Source organism: Halichoerus grypus, chromosome 12 (assembly GCF_964656455.1).
Source record: "Halichoerus grypus chromosome 12, mHalGry1.hap1.1, whole genome shotgun sequence".
Lineage (NCBI taxonomy): Eukaryota > Metazoa > Chordata > Mammalia > Carnivora > Phocidae > Halichoerus > Halichoerus grypus.
Window position 1 is genome coordinate 2,768,751 of NC_135723.1, and position 16,734 is coordinate 2,785,484.

The 16,734-nt window shown below is 40.5% G+C and overlaps 1 protein-coding gene across 1 annotated transcript in view; it reads left to right on the forward strand.

Annotated features, from left to right (window-relative positions):
* Nucleotides 1-16,734, forward strand: part of ABCA13 (ATP binding cassette subfamily A member 13) — a 375,994-nt gene that overhangs the window by 318,259 nt on the left and 41,001 nt on the right. The gene's annotated exons all lie outside the window — the stretch shown is intronic.

Consider the following 16,734-nt stretch of genomic DNA (forward strand, 5'->3'; position numbering starts at 1 on the left):
TTTTAGTGTTTCTTTATATGAAGATTCTTTATGTAATTTAAATAATTAGAGATACCCAACATTGGAGTAGTTTGAACTGTTTAAAGTGAAAAAAAAAAAATCTTCCTGGCAATACCATGGAATTGATAATGCACTTAAAAGAATTTGAATTTACTTTCATATGAATATGTGCAAGCTATATTACAGATAATTACCCTGTGAATCCGTGACACTCATATTGATCATCCTGAGTCTGTGAACTTATGGAAAACTTTGCTTATATTTTAACACTGACCTGAGGCAGAAGAGAGTCTGGTAAAGGGGTGCAGACAATCTGGAGCTGTGCTCATGGTTTCTGGATAGTTCCTAAACATGTGGATGGGTAGGTGTTGCCATGGTGACGCCTCAAATGAAAGAAGCATCAGATGAAGAGTCTCAGTGAGAGCGGAGTGGGTGAAAAGCAGACGGCACCATTTATTCTTTATAAACAAGTCTCTGTTGTCTTAACTACTCTCTTCCTTGCATAAATTACTAGGCTGGAAGACTGACCCATGCTACGCCCAGAGAATAGATGAAATGAGCCATTTTGTTGCCAGAAATCCGTAGCATTTTCTTGTGGGGAAGAAGGCAAAATCTTGGCAGTATGAAAATATAATTAGCTATAATTTTACTGTTTTGAAAGGACATTACTTAATCAGATTTGTGGCTTCTCCTTTAGTCAGGTGCAGAGGGGAGATAAAAGTGAATAAAAATCACAGCTTAAGTACCTCCTACGTGAATGATTGCACTCTCTCTTGTCATAAGTGTACTTCTGTTTGAATCCCAACCCAGTGTTCTTGAGAAAACTCCACTGGAGTTAGGTGGTAGGATACATGGTTGCTAAGTTAGTTTGATCATGAGCTCTCTGAAGAGCTACAAAGTAGTTCCTCAATAAATGACTCAACACCTTCATCTTACGGGTGAAGAGCCAGAGGCCAGGCAGGTGAAGGACTTGCCTCAGTCGCATAGTGTGAAGTGAGCGGTGACTGTCTTCTCAGTCCCAGCACTCATTCCCTTCCTCCTTCTCTTTAACATCTGTGGATGGAAGTAAAAGGAATATGCCAGATACGGTGGGGCTGATGGTCAGCCTTGCTCAGGTATAGCTTTGACAGGAAGACACTAAGATTGGTTGAGAGTGTGGTCATTGACTTGGTGTACCTGTGGCTGAACAGCCCTAACCTGTGTAGAGGTCAGTATCTATCTCTTATGCTGGCTCGAAAGACTTGGTTTCTCGCATGAATGATACTTCTAAATATGCTTGATATCTGCACATGTATTTCACATGTCATTTATAAGAATATAGATGGTAAAATCTGTGGGGGGTGTGCATGTGTAGGTTTAAATCCAGGGAGTGGACTTATTCTAGCCTTCAGCAGACGAGGTAAAAACATCTTACTGATCCACGTTTAAGAAACAAAACAACATGGCGGCATGATACCCTTTCTGAAGCCACGTGCAGCCATTATGGAGGGTGTAGATCCCATTACTGGCTTTACTCACGGGCACAGAAGCTTCTCCTCACACATGGCTCACATCCAAGAGCCAATGGGTGCAGCTCATGGACAGTCTGGTTACTTAGGAACCAGTTGTGAAAACAGCCCTGCCCTCACCTGACCAAGAAGGCTCTGGGTGCATTAGTGGGTAAACCCTGGGATGATGTTTGGACAGTAGCAATAAAGCCTCAAGCAGTTTGAAGGCAGACAAGTTTAAAAATCTGACTAGGAAGCAAAGCAACCCAGGGCCACTGAATGGTTCTTTGTTGGCTCTTTTTAACTCACTTTGGCAGCTTACAGACTGCTGATAATATAAAGGGAATTAAATACGTGAAGTGAGAGGTAGAACCCAGGCGAAATCTTACTGAATATTGAAACATTGGCTTGGCAGAGACCTCTCAGAAAGCTCAAAACATTTTATTTAATTTTCAGAATTCCTCACTGTTACATCATTAAATAAAGAAAGGGGGGAAAAAGCTGGTCAGCATGCATCATGATAAAAGCCACTTGGAGCTCATTTTTGTGTCAGATCCTCGCCTGAAAAATGTCTTGCCTTTCCAAGAGGTGCTGAAGCATAAAGCATACAGAATGTTATGACCTCCTTTATCAGGTTCAGATAACTGACATGCAGGGGTGTGCAAACCACAAGATAGATGAGAGCATTTTCTAATAACATATAAATGTGATTGACAGTAGGCTTGATGTAGAAAAAGTTTCGTTAGCATCACTCACAGATAGGTTGAGAATTTAGCCATGGGCTCATCTTCTTCTAGGTCAGGTGGGATGAACTCTGGCTTAGATGCTAAACTCTGGCCTCATCCCAGAGCGTCATTATCATATGACCTTTTATTTATTTGTTTGTTTGTTTTGTTATGTTATGTTAGTCACCATACAGTACATCATTAGTTTTTGATGTAGTGTTCCATGATTCATTGTTTGCTGTATAACATATGACCTTTTATATGCAAATTTCCTCAGGGCTGTGCCCACTTGGTGTCCATTTGGATTATAACAAAGCACCACTGAAATGGGTCCTGTACACCCAAACTCTGAGGTATCAGTTGATCTCTCTAGACAATTCTTTTCTCCTACATTTTGATAAAGAATTTTAGCTACTCACAGAGCAGCAGGTATCTGAGCTAACAAAACAGAGATAGAGCTGCTTCTTTGAAAGAATTAACAAGATTGATAAACCCCTGGCCACACTTATCAAAAAGAAAAGAGAAATGACCCAAATCAACAAAATCATGAATGAAAGAGGAGAGATCACAACCAACACCAAAGAAATACACAGTTATAAGAACCTATTATGAGCAACTCTATGCCAGCAAATTAGATAACCTGGAAGAAATGGATGCATTCCTAGAGATGTATCAACTACCAGAACTGAACCAGGAAGAAATAGAAAACCTGAACAGACCTATAACCACTAAGGAAATTGAAGCAGTCATCAAAAATCTCCCAACAAACAAAAGCCAGGGCCAGATGGCTTCCCAGGGGAATTCTACCAAACATTTCAAGAAGAATTAATACCTATTCTTCTGAAACTGTCCCAAAAAATAGAAATGGAAGGAAAACTTCCAAACTCGTTTTATGAGGCCACGATTACCTTGATCCCCAAACCAGAAAAAGACCCCATCAAAAGGAGAATTACAGACCAATATCCTTGATAAACATGGATGCAAAAATTCTCACCAAAATACTAGCCAATAGGATCCAACAGTACACTGAAAGGATTATTCACCATGACCAAGTGGGATTTATCCCTGGGCTGCAAGGTTGGTTCAACATCCGCAAATCAATCAACGTGATACAATACATTAACAAAAGAAAGAACAAGAATCATATGATCCTCTCAATAGATGCAGAAAAAGCATTTGACAAAGTACAGCATCCTTTCTTGATCAAAACTCTTCAGAGTATAGGGATAGAGGGTACATACCTCAATATCATAAAAGCCATCTATGAAAAACCTACAGCGAATGTCATTCTCAATGGGGAAAAACTGAGAGCTTTCCCCCTAAGGTCAGGAACGCGGCAGGGATGTCCACTATGACCACTGCTATTCAACATAGTATTAGAAGTCCTAGCCACAGCAATCAGACAACAAAAAGAAATCAAAGGCATCCAAATCGGCAAAGAAGAAGTCAAACTCTCACTCTTTGCAGATGATATGATACTTTATGTGGAAAATCCCAAAGACTCCACCCCAAAACTGCTAGAACTCATACAGGAATTCAGTAAAGTGGCAAGATATAAAATCAATGCACAGAAATCAGTGGCATTCCTATACACCAACAACAAGACAGAAGAAAGAGAAATTAAGGAGTCGATCCCATTTACAATTGCACCCAAAACCATAAGATACCTAGGCATAAATCTAACCAAAGAGGCAAAGGATCTGTACTCAGAAAACTATAAAATACTCATGAAAGAAATGGAGGAAGACACAAAGAAATGGAAAAACGTTCCATGCTCATGGATTGGAAGAACAAATATTGTGAAGATGTCAATGCTACCTAGAGCAATCTACACATTCAATGCAATCCCCATCAAAATACCATCCACTTTCTTCAAAGAAATGGAACAAATAATCCTCAAATTTGTATGGAACCAGAAAAGACCCCGCATAGCCAGAGGAATGTTGAAAAAGAAAAGCAAAGCTGGCGGCATCACAATTCCGGACTTCCAGCTCTACTACAAAGCTGTCATCATCAAGACAGTATGGTACTGGCACAAAAACAGACACATCGATCAATGGAACAGAATAGAGAGCCCAGAAATGGACCCTCAACTCTATGGTCAACTAATCTTTGACAAAGCAGGAAAGAATGTCCAGTGGAGAAAAGACAGTCTCTTCAACAAATGGTGTTGGGAAAATTGCACAGCCACATGCAGAAGAATGAAACTGGACCATTTCCTTACACCACACACAAAAATAGACTCCAAATGGTTGAAAGACCTCAATGTGAGACAGGAGTCCATCAAAATCCTAAAGGAGAACACAGGCAGCAACCTCTTCGACCTCAGCCGCAGCAACTTCTTCCTAGAAACATCGCCAAAGGCAAGGGAAGCAAGGACAAAAATGAACTATTGGGACTTCATCAAGATAAAAAGCTTTTGCACAGCAAAAGAAACAGTCCACAAAACCAAAAGACAACCAACAGAATGGGAGAAGATATTTGCAAATGACATATCAGATAAAGGGCTAGTATCCAAAATCTATAAAGAACTTATCAAACTCAACACCCAAAGAACAAAGAATCCAATCAAGAAATGGGCAGAAGACATGCACAGACATTTTTCCAAAGAAGACATCCAAATGGCCAACAGACACATGAAAAAGTGCTCAACATCACTCAGCATCAGGGAAATCCAAATCAAAACCTCAATGAGATACCACCTCACACCAGTCAGAATGGCTAAAATTAACAAGTCAGGAAATGACAGATGTTGGCGGGGATGCAGAGAAAGGGGAACCCTCCTACACTGTTGGTGGGAATGCAAGCTGGTGCAACCCCTCTGGAAAACAGTATGGAGGTTCCTCAAAAAGGTGAAAATAGAGCTACCATATGATCCAGCAATTGCACTCCTGGGTATTTACCCCAAAGATACAAATGTAGGGATCCGAAGGGGTATGTGCACCCTGATGTTTATAGTAGCAATGTCCACAATGGTCAAACTGTGGAAAGAGCCAAGATGTCCATCGACAGATGAATGGATAAAGAAGATGTGGTATATATATACCATGGAATATTATGCAGCCATCAAAAGGAATGAGATCTTGCCATTTGCAAGGACGTGGATGGAACTGGAGGGTGTTATGCTGAGGGAAATAAGTCAATCAGAGAAAGACATGTATCATATGACCTCACTGATATGAGGAATTCTTAATCTCAGGAAACAAACTGAGGGTTGCTGGAGTGGGGGGTGGGGTGGCAGGGATGGGGTGACTGGGTGATAGACATTGGGGAGGGTATGTGCTACGATGAGTGCTGTGAATTGTGCAGGACTGTTGAATCACAGATCTGTACCTCTGAAACAAATAATGCAATATATGTTAAAAAAAAAAAAGAAGAAGAAGATAGCAGGAGGGGAAGAATGAAGGGGGGGAAATTGGAGGGGGAGAGGACCCATGAGAGACGATGGACTCTGAAAAACAAGCTGAGGGTTCTAGAGGGGGGTGGGAGGATGGGTTAGCCTGGTGATGGGTATTAAAGAGGGCACGTTCTGCATGGAGCACTGGGTGTTATGCACAAACAATGAATCATGGAACACTACATCAAAAACTAACGATGTAATGTGTATGGTGATTAACATAACAATAAAAAATTAAAAAAAAGAACAGAGAGGCCACAGGACGCTTTTAATGTGTCTTTAATGCTTTTTGGAGACCTAGTTCCCCTTTGGTTCAGGAGCCCTGGGCTCCTTTCTGCAGATATTCTACCAAACCACCCACAGTGGTGGATGCCAAGTCATAACAAACACCAGAGAACTGATAGATCTCTAATGTGCAAGATTTGAGTGGGGTAATTTCCACAAACTCAGAGCAAGTGAAAGCGTTTTACTTGCACGGCCAACAGAAGATGTTCTGCTCTGAAAGTGGACAGAAGGGCTCTTCATTCCACTCCAGTGTGAAATCTTGTCCTTAAATTAAAAATGTCACTCCCGTGTCACTCGAAATTAGGCAGCCATTAGTGTGATGAGTAGTTCTGAAGACAGAGAATCATATTCTTTCCATTGTTCAATTCCTACATCCCTGGCTGCCATTAGTAACGTGTTCTGAAGCTCAGAGATCCCAACCGGGAAGGAATAAACATGGATGCGAGCACTGCGGAGGCAGGAGGGGCCTTGGGGCCACTGAACGGTGAGAAGGATAATTTGAATAGATCTCCCATATCTTTAAATGGCTTGTACTGTTTAAATATAAGTTTCAGGATGCCTGGGTGGCTCAGTCGGTTAAGCGTCTGTCTTTGGCTCAGGTCATGAACCTGGGATCCTGGGATCAAGCCCTGCATCAGGCTCCCTGCTCAGTGGGGGTCTGCTTCTCCCTCTGTCTCTACTCCACCCTCCCCCCCACCCCACTAGTGTGCTCTCTCTTTCTCTCTCTCTCAAATAAATAAAATCTTTAAAAATAAATAAATATAAGTTTCATACACTTAAATTGTCATAGAGCTAGTTGATTTGGGCAGGGTTTTTAGGAGACCAGGAAAACTCATTCCAGCAGAACATAGATAAACATATTTAAATGCTAAAACTGGTGCAAGGAGTTTTATAAATTAGTGTGTGCAGATGAGCCATTTTTAAAATGTTAACTTTAAATTGAGATGTAGAATAGCTAAAAATCCTAAGTATGAGGCTTGATGAATTTTGAGCCCCGAGTCAGGCTCCCTGCTCAGCAGGGAGTCTGCTTCTCCCTCTGCTCCTCCGCCCACTCGCATGAGCACGAGTTGCAAAAAATAAATAAATAAAATCTTAAAAAAAAATGAAACCATACAGTGTATACTCCTTGGTGAGTGGCTTCTCTCTGGCCGTATCACTTTGTGATACAGCCGCACTGTTCTTGCTGTAATAGTTTGTTCATTTGGGTTAGTATTGGCAGATACGTGCTATGGGTGTTCTAGAACATTTGTTGGTGAACCCAAGAAGACCCTTATGTTGTGTACATATTAAGGAATGAAATTGCTTCTGGACGGCATGTGCCTTTTAGCCTTTGCATATGCTGACAAACTGTTCTGATTGAGGTAGAATTCATGCACCGTGATACTCACACGAAGTGCAACAATTGGGTGGTTTTCAGTGTAGTCCCAAAACTGTGCAACTGTTTCCAGTGTGTAATTCCCTAACATTTTCATCGCTTTGAGAAGAGATCTTGTCCCACGAGCAGTCATTCCCTACTTCTCCATCCCCCAGCCTTCGCCAACAGTTAAGTTCCTTTTTGTCTCTCAGGTTTTACTTTTTTTGGACATTTCATAAAAATGGAATCATACAATACGTGGTCTTTTGTGTTTCTCTTCTTTCACTTCACGTATGTTTTCAAAGTTCATCTGTGTTGTAGCATGTATTTATACTTTGTTTTCATGACTGAACAACACTCCATTGAGTGAATGTGCCAAATTTTGTCCATCCATTCCTCAATCGTTGAACATTAGGTTGTTTCTGCTTTTTCACTACTCCGGGTCATGCTCTCACAGACGTTGAATGTGCGAGTTTTCTCATGGATATGTTTTCAGATCTTTTGAGTGGCTAGCTAGGAGTCATCCTGGGTCATACAGCAGATAATGCTCAGTGGAGCAGCTGAGACTCTGCAAGCTGTTTTTTAAAGCAGCTGCACTACTTTTTTTTTTTTTTTAAGATTTTTATTTATTTATTTGACAGAGAGAGACACAGTGAGAGAGGAAACACAAGCAGGGGCAGAAGGAGAGGGAGAGGCAGGCTTCCCGTGGAGCAGGGAGCCCGATGCAGGGCTCGATCCCAGGACCCTGGGACCATGACCTGAGATGAAGGCAGATGCTTAACGACTGAGCCACCTAGGTGCCCCGTAACTGCACTATTTTATATCCCTAACAGTAATGCATTAAGATTAGAATGTTTCCACATCCTCACAAGCATGTATTATGTCTTTTGATTGTAGCTATTCTAGGGGGTATGAAGTGGTACTTTACTGTGGTTTTGATTTGCATTTCCCTAATGACTAATGGCACCAGCCATATTTTTTTTCTATGCTTATTGGCTATTTGTGCATCTTTGGAGAAATCTATATTCAGATATTTTGCCCGTTTAAAAAGTTGGGTTACTTGCAATTTTATTATTGAGTTGTAGGCATTATTTATATATTCCAGAACAAGTACATTATTAGATCTATGATTTACAAAAAATTCCACCATTTGTATAGGCTGCCTTTTTATATTTTTTGATGGTTTTTAATTTTTTTAATTAAAAAATTATTATTATTATTTTTTGTAGTTTCAAGTTTTCATTTAAATTCCAGCTAGTTCACATACGGTCTAATATTAGTTTCAGGAGTAGAAGTCAGTGATTCATTACTTACATACAACACCCAGCACTCATCACAACAAGTGCCCTCCTTAATGCCCATTCCCCCACCCCCTTCCCCTCCAGCAACCCTCAGTTTGTTCTCTATCATTAAGGGTCTGTTTCCTGTTTTCTCTCTTTCTCTTTTTTTCTCCTTATTTTCATCTGTTCCATTTGTTAAATTCCACATATGAGTGAAATCATCTGGTATTTGTCTTTCTCTGACTTATTTCACTTAGCATAATACCCTCTAGCTCCACCCAAGTCCTTGTAAATGGCAAGATTTCATTCTTTTTGATGGCTTAGTAATACTCCATTGTATGAATATACCACATCTTCTTTATCCATTAATCAGTCCATGGACATTTGGGCTCTGTCCATAGTTTGGTTATGGTTGATAATGCTGCTATAAACATCAGGTGCATGTGCCCCTTCAAATCAGTATTTTTATATCCTTTGGGTAAATACCTAGCAGTGCGATTGCTGGGTGGTAGGGTAGTTCTATTTTTAACTTCTTGGGGAACCTCCATGCTGTTCTCCAGAGTGGCTGCACCAGTTTGCATTCCCACCAACAGTGCATGAGGGGTCCCCTTTCTCTGCATCCTCACCAATATCTCTTACGTCTTGTGTTGTTGATTTTAGCCATTCTGACAGATGTGAGGTGATATCTCATTGTGGTTTGGATTCGCATTTCCCTGATGATGAGTGATGTTGAGCATCTATTCATGTGTCTGCTGGCCATCTGAGTGTCTTATTTGAAAAAATGTCTATTCGGGTCCTCTGCCAATTTTTAATTGGATTATTTGGGTTTTTTTGGTATTGAGTTATAAAAATTCTTTATATATTTCGGATACTAACCCTTTATTGAATATGTCATTTGCAAGTATCTTTTCCCACTAGGTTGCTTTTTGTTTTGTTCATGATTTCCTTTGCTGTGCAAAAGCTTTTTATTTTGGTGTAGTCCCAATAGTTTATTTTTGGTTATGTTTCCCTTGCCATGTGTGTCAGGGTTTCTTTACTTCTCAAGGACAAATACTGTTCTGTGTATATAGATGTACCTATCATGTTCTGTTTATCAGTTAATTCATCAGTGGACACTTGGGCTATTCATCTTTTGGCTATTGTGAATAATGCTTCTATGAGCACTGATGCATGAATTGATGTATGAATGTATTTCTTTTATTGCTTCCAGTTCTTTTGACTGTATATGCAGAAGTAGAATCACTGAATCATATGGTAACCCTGTTTTTATTTACTTTTCCTATGGAAATGCCATACTGTTTTTCATAGCACCAACACTATTTGAAAACAAAAGTGTACAAGGGTTTCAGTTTTTCCACACCCTACCAACACTTATTACTTTTTGTGGCTTTTTTCATAGCCAATTCTTGTGCAAGAACGAGTAAACAACAAAACATGTACAACATGAGTATTATTGTACAAAAACTTATTGGAACAGAGAAGAAGGAGTAGAACTGTAAAAATAATATATTGACTTATGAAATTTTAAGAAAATTTTAAGAAATTTAAGAAAATACTAAAACATATGATTTGGTATACTTAGGATTTGAAAAAGGAAAGTTTTATAACATGAAGGGAAAAAGTTTCATGACAAATGCCCTCATTGAACTTTAAAGAGAAAAGGATATGGATGTGATATGGACTGTATAAAGGAATAAAAGTACATAGTGGGGCTCCTGGGTGGCGCAGCTGGTTAAGTGTCTGACTCTTGGTTTCTGCTCAGCTCATGATCTCAGAGTGGTGAAATCAAGCCCCATGTCAGGCTTTGTGCTCAACGTGGAGGCTGCTTGACATTCTCTCTCCCTCTCTCTCTGCCCCTCCTGCTTGTGCTTGCTCTCTCTCTCTAAAAATAAATAAATCTTTTAAAAAGTACACAGTAGGTCATAGAACCAGTTTTCTGGTGTATTTGTCATTTACAGGAACAGAATTAAAAGTACTGAATATTAAATTAACAATGTCACGGATGTACCTGAGAAGTTTTTTCAGAGTGTAGATTAAAAGTTCATTGAAGCGGCGCCTGGGTTGCTCAGTCGGTTAAGCATCTGCCTTCAGCTCAGCTCATGATCCCAGGGTCCTGGGATCGAGCCCCGCGTCGGGCTCCCTGCTCAGCGGGGACCCTGCTTCTCCCTCTCCCTCTGCCCGTCCCCTCCGCTCATGTTTTCTCTCTCTCCAATAAATAAATAAAATCTTAAGAAAGTACGAATAAAATAAAAGTTCATTGAATTGATGAGTAATGGTAGATTATAGAGGGAATGGAGAGAGAAATATAAAATGTAGTTCTTCCTGTGCGTTGGAGGCAGACAACCTAGAAACAATGGAACAAAACCCTACTGGAAAAAGTTACTGACTCTGGGCTGTGGTCCAACAGGTAAAGGGCTTGGAAATCATCTCTCATATCCTTGCAACAAGAAAATAACTGAATAAACCCAAAATAAGCAACTCTTCTTAGATCCATCAGGTAATTGAGGTCACAGAGCGATCTTCAGCCCACACACTTGGAGAGGCTGACAGGTGGATGCACAGCATCACAGCGTACCAGGGGCAGAAGCTCCCAGCTCGAGCAAGTGTCAGAAGCAACCTCTAAACTCTAGCTGATGAATGGCTACAAGTTCAGTGTGGGCTCGCTTGAGAGTTAAAAACACTCTGGTCTCAGGGGCACTTTTGTGAGTTTTATTTCCCAGAGTCTCATAGGTTCTCACTTTGTTGTAGAAAAATCTCTTTATGCTTCTGTGGGGGAGAAGAGTAATCATTCTAAAAGATGCCCAAAGACCTCTGTTCCTCTTAATGGGAAATATTTTACTAGACCATAACCAGTGGGGGTTTTAGCGATGCCTAACCACTAACCTAACACCCCACTCCAGCCCCCTTGAGCCTTCAATGTGGGGCAAGGAAGTACTCAGCTCAGGCTCACTAAAATACTGAGTTCTAAAGATAGACACTTCCTTCCACACACCCCTCACCACCTCTTCAGTAGAAACAGGGAATCATGGCTAAAAAGAAGTGAAGCCCAGACCCTATTTATGATGAAGTCTGTAGGGAGGCTAAAAAACAATAGGGGAGATAAAAACAAGACACCTGAGGAGATTTACCCTCTGATACCTCATCTACAGAAAATGACAATTACAAATTAACTCCAAGCTGGATAAACATACACTAACATGAAAGACACATCTACCTAAATTTCTTTTTTTTTTTTAAAGATATATCTATTTATTTCAGAGAGAGAGCGTGCTTGCGAGTGAGGGGAGGGTCAGACGGAGAGGGAGATAAGCAGATGCTCTGCTGAGTGGGGAGTCCGACATGGGGCTTCATCCCAGGACCCTGGAGACCGTGACCTGAGTTGAAATCAAGAGTCAGAGGCTTAACCAACTGAGCCACTCAGGCACCCCATACCTAAATTTCTTTTTATCTGATAAATAATGTCCAACTTTCCACCAAAAAATTACAAGGCACTCTGAAAGACAAAAAACACATTCCATGGAGACAAAACAAGCATTAAAACCAGACCCTGATATGGCAGATGGTGCAGTATCAGATTGGGAGTTTAAAATAACTCTGATGTGCTAAGGACTTTAATGGGAAAAGTAGACAGTATGCAAGAACAAATGGGTAATTTAGCAGAGAGATGGACATTGTAAGAAGAAAAATGCTGGAAAGAAAAAGAAACACTGTCAGAGAGAAAGAATGAGAATCAAAAGAACTAGAGAAGGAAGAACGCCCCTGATGGGCTCATTGTTGCCTTGACACAGCAGAGGAAGGAATCAGTGAATTTGCAGACAGATTAATAAAAACTCTGGAAACTGAAATGCAAAGAGGTAAAAGGAAAATATGGAACAGAATATCAGGGAATTGTGATAGTTACAACACATGGCATGTATGCATAATGGTGGTACCAGAAGGAGTACAAGAGAAAGGGACAGAAGAAATATTTGAATAATGATGGCATTTTCTTCCCAAAATGTATGATGGATCACAAAGTGCAGATTGAAGATGTTTACAAAACACCAACGAAGAGGAATACCAAAAACCTACACATAATCATATGATACTCAACCTGTAGAAAGTCAAAGATAGATTCTTGAAGGAAGCTGGCATGGGGGACAGATACCTTACCTACAGAGCCACAGAGTTAAAAATGACATTGAACTTACTGGAAACCATGAAAGAAGGAAGACAGGGAGTGGAATATTAAAGCTTTCAGATAAAAATAACCACCCACTAGAATTCTGAATCCAGTGAAATTATTTTTCAAAAGTTGAAGGAGAAATAAAAACAGAAGGAATTTCTTGCCAGCAAACCTATCTTGCAAGAAATGTTGAAACTAGGAAAATAATAGAGGTCACAAAGTCAGATTTACATAAAGAATGGATGAACATCAGAGAAGGAATAATTCAAGATCTTTTATATTTATCATTTTTAATTGGTCTTATAAGTAACAGTTTGTTTAATATCGTAACAGCAACATTGTATCCAGCCATTGTAGCTTATGGCTAAGTGACATGGATGGTGGCAATACTATGTGGGAAGGGAAGGAGAAATTGAGAACACTCTGTTATTAAGATATTTCCACTTTATTTTTATTTGAAAATGGACTTGGAATGGTTGTGAATGTATATTATGAACTCTAGAGCAACCAGCAAAAAAAATTTTAAAAAGAAATATAATGGATATTCTGAGAGGAGAGAAAATGAAATAGTATGGAATGCTCAACTAAAACCAGATAAGGCAGAAAAAGAAAGAGAAACAAGGGGACTGAATAGAAAATCGTTACAAACATGGCGGATAGGGGCGCTTGGGGGGCTCAAGTCAGCTGAGCATCCGACTCTTGGTCTCGGCTCAGGTCATAATCTCAGGGTCCTGAGATCGAGCCCTCTGTCGGGCTCCACACTCAACGCAAAGTATGCGTGGGATTCTCTCCCTCCCCCTTTCCCTCCCCCTGCTCTTGCACTCTAAATAAATAAATAAATAGATAAATAAATAAATATCTTTTAAAAATCCAATGGCTGATATAATTCAAGTGTATCAAAACTCATGTTAAATGTAATGTTCTAAATATAATTGGTGGGGCTGTGCCAATTGAAAGACAAACTACCAGAGTGGGTGAAGAAACAAGATCCAACTATATAGGTTTTGTAAAAGAGTCCCACTTTGTTTTACTTACTTATTTATTTATTTATTTATTTATTTTTAACTAGGCTCCACACCCAGTGTGGAGCCCAACACAGGGCCTGAACCCACAACCCTGAGATCAAGCCCTGAGCTGAGATCAAGAGTCGGATGCTCAACCCACTGAGCCACCCAGGTGCCCCAGGACTCCCACTTGAAATGTAAAGACCCGGACAGATCAACTGTAATGGGAAAAAGAAAGATCCATCATGTCGATATTCGAGAAAGTTCGAGTAGCCACGTTAATTTGAGGCATTAGGGGCCGTTACATCCTTGTGGAGGATTGGCTCCTTTATCATTATGTAATAATGTAGTAATTATTATTGTATTAATTATATAATTATAGGGGACCCCTAATGTGTGTAAACCCAAGCGTGTCAGGATCTGGGAGGACAGAATGGTGTTGCCGAAGGAGAAGAAAGTGCATCCAGTCCCCCTTTCAGTAACCGACAGAACCCACAGGCAGAAAATGGGTCAGGGTAGAGTTGAACCAAGCAGCACATTAATCAGCTGGACCTGATTGACATTTCTAGAATATTCTGTTCAAGAACAGCAGCATGCCCTTTCTTTTCAAGCTCACATGGAAGATTCATCAAGATAGACCACATTCTGGGCTGTAAAGTACACCTTAACATTTTTAGAGAACATGCAAAATACTGCCCTCAGAGGACAATAGAATTAAGCTAGAAATAATAGAAAGACAGCTGGAAGATCCCCAGATATTCAGGGATTAAACAAGACACTTCTAATTAGTGTACAAATCAAAGAGTAAGTTGGACTCCATTAAAATAAAAACAAAGTCTGCTCTGTGAGGGACACTGAACGGACTGAACACACAAGCCACAGATCGGGAGAAAATAGTTTCAAAACACGTATCTGATAAAAGACTGGTCTCCAAAAGATACAAAGCACCCAAGAATAAGAAAATAAATTAGAATGTGGTCAGAAGGTCTGAAGGCATACCTCACTAAAACAGATGTACGGGGCGCCTGGGTGGCTCAGCGGTTAGGTGTCTGCCTTCGGCTCGGGTCACGATCCCGGGGTCCTGGGATTGAGCCCTGCATCGGGCTCACCAGCGGAGAGCCTGCTTCTCCCTCTCCCTCTGCCTGCCACTGTGACTATCTGTGCTCTCTCTCTATCTCTCTGTCAAATAAATAAATAAAATCTTAAAAAAAACAACAACAGATTTACAAGATGTACAAATAGCACGTGAAAGGACGCGCAACATCGTATGTCATTAGGGAATTTCACATGTAAACAACGAATATATACACACCTGTTAGAATGACTAAAATCCCAAATGCTGACAGTGCCAAACACTGGTGAGGATTGGGAGCAACACGAGCCCTTATTTACTGGAAACGCACATGGTATGGCCACTACCAAGGACAGTTCGTGAGTTTCTTAAAAAACTAAACATGGTCTTATGATACCATGCAGCAATCTTCTCCTGGGTATTTATTCAGATGACCTGAGAACTTACATGCACACACACACACACACACACACACAAACCCTGTAGACCAATGTTTACAGCAGTGTTATCAGTAATTGTCAAAATTTGGAAGCAACAGAGATCTCTTCAGTAGGTGAATGAATAAATAAACTGGGGTGCATCTAAACAATGGAATATTATTCATCAGTAAGGAACGAGCTATCAGGCTGTGAGAGGACACAGAGGAACCTCAAATGCATATCGCTGATGAAAGAAGCCCATCGGAAAAGGCTGTGTGCTGCGTGATTCCAGCTCTGTGACATTTTGAAAAGGCAAAGATATGCAGACAGTGAAAAGATCGGTGGTTACCAGCGAGGGGAGGAAGGGATGAATAGGGTCAGGGCACAGAGGATCTCTAAGGCGATGAAACATTCTCTGTGATGCTCTTGATACACGATGCTGTGAATCTGACAAAACACATAGAAATGTACAACACCAAAAGTGAGCTCTAATGTAGAGTATGGACCTAAGGGAATAATAATGTCTCAATATGGGTTCATGAATTGAAACAAAAGCACTAGAGCAATGCAGGATGGTAAGGATGGGGGAGATTTTGGATGAGAGGCGAGGTAGGGTGTGGGAACTTCGCGCACTTTCTGTTCAACTTTCCTGTAAACTGAAGCTACTCTAACAGTTGGAACTCTATTCATTACAAAAATGATTACCTCCCTCTTCCTTTTTTTAATCTTATTTTTCCCCCTCCTCCTTTTTTTTTAATCTTATTTTTTCCCCCTCTTTCTTCTTTATGTGGTTCTTTTCTCTTATGCCTAATGGGCACGGGATGAAAAAATGTGGTAGACTTCCAGGTGCAAGGCAGGGTTATTGGAACTGGTCCGTTCGTTAATTCGGGGACCGCTGTAACACGTGGGCTTCTGTTTTATAAAATGGCAGTGAGGCTTTAAAAAAAAAACTGCTGTGTGCATGTCTACCAATAAAAGGAAATAGAATGAAGTACAGATTCATGCTATAACGTGGATGAGCCTTGAAGACATGCCAAGTGACAGAACCCGCTTGCAGAAGTCGTATCCTATATTGTTCAGTTTCTGTAAACTACCTGGACTAGGCAAATCCGCAGAGACAAAAGCTGATAAGTGGTTGCCAGAGACTGGGGGGACAGTGACCGATTTCTGGGAGTGGGGTTTCCTTTTGTGGGGTCAGAAGCGTCACAGACCTGGATAGCGGTGATGGGGGCCCAACATCATAAATGTCCTTCTTACTGCTGACTTTTATACCTTAACGATTGCTAAAATGATAAATTTTATATGATGTGCATTTTACCACCATGGAAAATAAAAGATAGAATAGGGAAAGAAAAAACTAACGAGTGAAATTTTTCCAGAGGCAGTGGTTCAAACCAAAGCCTGGCATTGTCCAGGTGATCCTTGAACAACACGGGTTTTAAGGTTGCGGGTTCACATAGACAGAGATGCTTGCTTTTCAATAAATCCAGGACTATAAATGTATTTTCTCTTCCTTTTGATTATCTTAGTAGCTTTTTCTTTTCTC